The sequence below is a fragment of the Rhinatrema bivittatum genome, chromosome 1 (genome assembly GCF_901001135.1).
Source record: "Rhinatrema bivittatum chromosome 1, aRhiBiv1.1, whole genome shotgun sequence".
NCBI classification, from domain to species: Eukaryota; Metazoa; Chordata; class Amphibia; order Gymnophiona; family Rhinatrematidae; genus Rhinatrema; species Rhinatrema bivittatum.
The window spans coordinates 593871634-593877633 of NC_042615.1; the positions used below are offsets into that span (position 1 = coordinate 593871634).

General features: G+C 45.0%; 1 protein-coding gene across 4 annotated transcripts in view; it reads right to left on the reverse strand.

The window, feature by feature from the left end:
- Window positions 1–4151, reverse strand: part of PRRC1 (proline rich coiled-coil 1) — a 93037-nt gene extending 88886 nt beyond the window's left edge. For 2 of the 4 annotated variants that reach the window (XM_029619286.1, XM_029619263.1), the window contains exon 1: window positions 4020–4151. The gene's annotated coding sequence lies outside the window, so the exon portion shown is untranslated. Of the gene's footprint in view, window positions 1–3693; window positions 3779–3941 lie in introns of those variants that run through there. The other 2 variants (XM_029619271.1, XM_029619280.1) reach the window with 2 other exon arrangements.
- Between the last annotated feature and the right edge of the window lie 1849 nt (window positions 4152–6000).

Below are 6000 nucleotides of genomic sequence, written 5' to 3' on the forward strand. Positions count from 1 at the left end.
GAAGTTGAGCGGTGGTATTTGAGGAGAGTTGTTCTTTTTGCCGCAGGCCCTCATTTAAATACAGAATCGCACGCACAGGAGAGTGGCCTGTGCGTTCGCCCGCTCTCCCGCAACTTTTACTGTATCAGCCCGTTAGTGAGCAGAGTGAGTGGATACACAGGGAGGACTTGGCTGCAGATTGCATCTCCCAGCCAGCTCAGCAATAACTGTTCAGTTGCCTCCCTCCCTTGCACTACCAGAGGAAATGAGAGCAGCAGCGGAGCCTCCCAGCGCTCCACCGCCCCTCTTAAAATTTAAAGCAATACTTGCTGCTGAATCAGGGCATTATCTGTTGATCTGTTGCTATTTGCTTCCACATATTTTAAGTAAATGATGACAATTTGGGTGTAAACAGCCTGTTTTCCTTCAACAGTGGAAACTACTCCACCTCTGACCAGGAGTAAAGTTTCCAGCATTAAGAAAATACAGGTTAAGCCAGCGCACCTCCCTGCATCAGGGAGTACGGCTTAATGCCCTCATTTGCATGGGATTTCTATGCAAGGGAGCTAAACAGGACTCTTTTTTAACACAATTTGTGAACCTAAAACTCCTTGCTGATCGGCATTTAAATGAGGGTAAAGCTGTGCGTTTGGCTGAATGCACCTTTCTGCGTTGGCCTGTCAGTTAGCTCACCTAATTTTGGTTAGCATTTCATTATGAGGTAGATTTTAAAAACATACGCGCGCGCGCGAACAAAAGTACACCAGATTTTAAAAGATACGCGCGTATCTTATAAAATCCGGGGTCGGTGCATGCAAGGCTGCGCAAAATCGGCAGCCTGCGCGCACCGAGCTGCGCAGCCTGCCTCGGAGGGAACGGCACAGTTGTTGGTTGTATGAAACTACATATCCAATGTAGTTTGATTTGTTCCTTCAAAGTATTATCTTGTCCTTCTATATTCAATAAGAATCAGTCAAAGCCGAGCGCCCCTTAGGCATGCGCGGCTTGGGCAGTGCGCCGGCAGCAGCTGTGCACCGCAGGAGGGTCCAGTTTTAAACCCTACCGGTCCCTCCCAGATGACATCACCAACCGGAAGCAGCAACTCCGAGCCGTCGGGGTAAGGCACCTCTTCACCCCCGGAACAGCAAAGCAGGAAGCAGGTAACAAAATCTTTAACTGGCTGCAGGAAAAGTTCTTTTTTCTCCTCCTCACCTCCCTCACATGGAATTTCTAACCATAAAGATTCTACAGCGCAATTTGTGTCACACAGAATTTTTAACCTGTCTGACTCTATACCCTCTTTAAAATACAGCGCCACCCTGCACCAATCTGATCAATTTAATCACTGTAATTTAATTTGTATCCTGTTATTAGTATACTATGAGATATCCTCCTGCCACCAGATCTTGGAGCTGCCAATTATATCTACCTCTTCATTCAGTGCTATACATTCAAACTCTCCCATCTTATTTTTTAGACTTCAGTATTTGTATACAGACATTTCAAAGTATGTTTGTTTGTATTAATAAGCTGCTTATCAGTTGACAGGAGTAATTTGGAATCTTTCAACTCTGTTTGCCCGTTACTTAAAGGCAACTGCGTTACATTAATATTTATTGCAACCTACAGGGATACCTTAACTTCCCTGTTTTGCTAGTAACTTTCAAAGATACATCATTCCAAAACATGGGTTTTTGCGCGACTATTGGCTCACATCATCTACTTTAAAAGCTGCCCTATTCTTTTTAAAGGTTAGTGCCAGTAGTCTGATTCTACTCTGGTTAAGGAAGGGATCCGATGCAGGAGAGACTTAAGGGTTGGATTACGTGGAGACAGATTAGCTGTGGAGGATAAGAAGGGGAATGACAGAAGGTCAAACTGTGGGATTTAAGAGAAGCTAGGGGTGAGATTGGATCATCTGTGGGTGTGAAAGATAAGGGGTGGAGGCAAGAGTGAGTGGATGGGAGATGAAAGTGAGGAGGCAATGAGACACGAGGTGAAAGTCAGGGAATAACTAAGGATCAGTTGGGGATTATAAAAAGGGGTTGAGGGTGAGGAAGGAACATATGGAATAATGCAAAAAAGCTTGGAGGTGTGACAGAGGGGATGTAAAAAGGGATGATATGGAGTACACAGACCGAAAGAGGGGGTTCGCCAGAGAGGAAAAGGTTAAGACAGGGCTTCCTCAACTGTAGATTGGGACCTCAAATGGGGCCACAGAATTTTTAATTGGGGTCACAAGTGCCTCAAACAGTTGCAGTTTTCAGGCACCAGCAAAATGAAGTACTAGTAGAAATCTGCATGGGGCCTATGAACTAGAATGCACTCACACAGGCCCTACAGTGGGCTACTCTCCTGCTTTCTGTGGAAAGAACATAGGAGATATCGGGGCCACTGCAAGGCCTGTAAACTTGTACTACCCCACTAATGATGCTGCTGCTTGCAGTTCACCGCAAGGTTTGGGACCAGCCATGAGAGGAAGGGATGGCAGACTGCCATTAATCCTTCCCTCACCCACCTCAGATCTTACCCAAGGGAAAAATGCTGCCCCAGTTCTCAGCCTGCCCTCTCTTCCCACCAGTTGTCATTCACCTTTGTTCTGGGGCCCAAAGGAAAATATGGCTGCTGACCCTGACCAGGGAGATGTTTGGAGGGGCTGTTGAAAGGGAATAGATACAAGTGTGGCTTTAGGGGCGGGTCAGGTGGAGAGGGACTGGCTATGGAGATGGGGTAAAGACAGAAAGTCAACTGGGAATGTTAAGAAAGGAGCTAGGGTGAAAGAATTCTGTTGAGGAATGTAAAAGAAGGGCTGGAGTGGAAGAAAGAGGGAATGTCAAAGGATCAGTTGGGGTTAGGGCTTGGGGTGAGAGGGTCAACTGGGGAGATGCAAAAAAAAGATGGAGATAGGCTAGTTAGGTGAGATTTAGTGGACGATTTAAGAGGGGCTCAGTTGGAGATTAAGAGAGAGAGGGGTCCACTGAAGGAGGAGAAACTCTGGAGGGGGATAAATGTTGAGAGAAAGAATCAAATGTAAAGAAAGAATGGAGATTGAGAGAAGGGATCGGCTGGAAAGTAGGGAGAGTGAGAATGGTGTGTAATTAAACGGGACTACACCCCTGCCAATTTGTTTTGGTCGATTTTAGAGGGGCATGCAACTTTTAAATGCTTAAATGGGCCTAAATGTTTGGGAAGCCCTGATCTATCAACTCATTAGGTTTGTTGATACGGGACCACAGAATCCGCCACGTCATACGGAGCGAGCCCGCTCACGCGGCACCCCGAGATGCAGCATTCCGTGACCTCAGCGCCACCAGGTGACGTCGAACGGTTTTTCTCAGGAACGTGAAACGCCGCTACTAAATATCGAGGGCTACGTTTACTTCCCATGACGCACGAGAATTCGCGGCGACAAGCTTGCGAGCGATGAACAGTAGGCAAGAGATCCCCCCGAAACAATTAAAACACAGACAAAGCCGCCGCCGCCGCCTCAGCACCCTTTCCCGACTTCATCTGCCAGCTTGCAAACACAACCCTTGCGCCTGCGCGCCAAACGGTCTGCCACGTCCCCCCAGCCCTGAGATAAGCGGCTCCGAAAACAGACATCGGTTACAGAAACACCGCCACAGCACGGGTGCACCCACCGAGAGAATACACCACATCCCCCCCACAGACATAGCGAACGAGTGAAAGAAACGCGCATGTACGAGTCCCCACCACTACAGCAACCTGTCAGCCTCACACTCAGTCCCTGCTACTTCCCAAGAACAGGCTCATCTCCTCCGTGTGGCTCACAACCGCATTCTAAAGGAAGACAAAGCAAAAGCCCGGGCTTAGCTGCTAACCGAAAACTCTCAGGCAATATTAGCCCCCCCCAAACTAACTGACAGAGCCGGAGTCCCAACGCACGCACCCTGGCGGCGGCACAGTCCATTACACTGAGGGGGGGAGAAGGCTTCGCTTACCTTGCCCTGACCTCATTATTTATAACGTTGACAAAAATTAAAGTACAGTTTCGCTGCCGACCCCAGGGTTTCACGTACCTCACACGCAAAGAACGACTCAGCTCACTCTGGAACAGAAAAGGCAGGTACACACGACTTCCAGCCGGGAGGCAAGATGGCCGCGGCTTGATGACGTAGGAACTTGCCACGTAACACTGCGGCGTGTGGGAGTGGACGGGGCACGGCAGGATTACGTCCTGAGGTGTGTTTGTAATGTAGAAGAATAGGAGGTGGGTAGAATCGTGTAACGGGATGTATAGAGCAGTAATGTTTTCATAAGAGAAAGTCTCTTCCCACTCCCCAGTACTAATTTATCTAGATAGAATTCCCAGATCTCTGATATCCCAGCTTCACTTGTCTAATTAAAAGTCAAGTTAGTAAGATATCTCTGGTGACGGATGTAGTGCATTTAACTCTTTAAAAAAAAAAAGTCTATGATACAGTGTAGTATTTAAAATCATAAGGAGCAGTTATAAAGGTTAGCAGTTTGTTTAAAAATACCATCCCTGGTGCTCAGAGAAAATGTATTCCACATACTAAAAACAATTGAAAGAAACTGCCTGCATGGTTAAATGAGATAAAAGAAGCTGTGGAAGCCAAAACAATTTTCCAAATGAGGACAATAAACACATTCAAGATATATGTAAAGCAGTAAAAAGGCAGGTCAAGAGAGAATTTGAGAAGAAACTTGCCAAAGAGGCAAAAACTAATAAATATCTTTGCCTTCTGGCGAAGAAGGCTGCCTGAGAAGTCGCAGGACGCAGATACTCCTGGGGTCCGTTGTTTATACAAGTCATTTTTTCTACATCTCCAATGATTATTTGTTTTCCTCAAGCGTAGGATCTAGCTGAAACGCTCTATACATCTAGCGTCAACATCAAGTTGTGGTGTCCTAGCATAGCCATTAAATCTGCAAGAGGTCTTCGAGACTAGACAAAGATTGCTGACACCAAAATGGCAGCAGAAAACGATCTCATGTTGTTGGCATTCAAAGATTGATTAATTAGAGACATTTCAAAAAATGTTTCAGCAATTATGGACTGCTGGCTAAATAAATTCCAGACTTCCTTGGAGGAAATAAAAGGAAATGTGGAATGGCATACTACCAGAATTGATGGTACCACAAGAAATGACAGAAACGTTACTCAAATGGATGCGCTGAAACAAGAAAATGCAGCATTACTCACCTGAGCTGAAGATCAAGAGAATTGAGGTAGAAGAAATAATATCGGACTTTCTGGGCAGATTAAGGACTCTGATTTGATGCATTTAAATTCAAATCTGGCTGCCAGAAATCTTCGGATTCTCTTTGAAGACAGGTTCTCATGGAAAGCATTCACAGAGTAGGCCAAGCCAGTGATTTGGGCTCCTGTCCCAGGCTGGTAGTGGCTAGAATTTTAAACTATACACTTAAAGCTAAATTAATGCAAGCCTATAAAAAAGGCAGTTTAGGAGATCAAGGGAATAAACTCTTATTATATGATTATTCAGCACGTGTCTCCTCTAAATGAAGGGCCCTAAATCCAATCTGCAAAGAGTTTATACGAAAAGGGATAACATTTGCTGTTTTGTTCCCTGCAAAATTACAAATCTTTTGCATAGGGAGACCTGTGATCTTCACAAAAAAAGGAAGAAATGTTTGCTTTATGCTGATCCTGGAGACCTTATTCTATAAATCTTTCTTGAATTGCTTCACCTATTATTATGGTGATCAGTGGAATACTTTGGTATGCTTGTTCAACTATACACGTTTGGTCGTTTGCCCTCGGTTGGACTTTACAGTGCTCAAAAAGGAATACCTTATTTTGTGTTTATTGACCTTTGCGATTTCTCCCTGAAGTGAGTTTTTTTTAGTGCTGAGTTACCTGCACCCTGTTTCAAGGATTTTGTTAAAAACTTCAGCGGTAGCTTTCCTGTTGATGGATTTGATATGATGACTTTATTGCTTGAAGCTACAATATAAACATTCTTTACAGTAATTATTGGATCGTTCTTTGATATTATAAAACTGATTTCCATG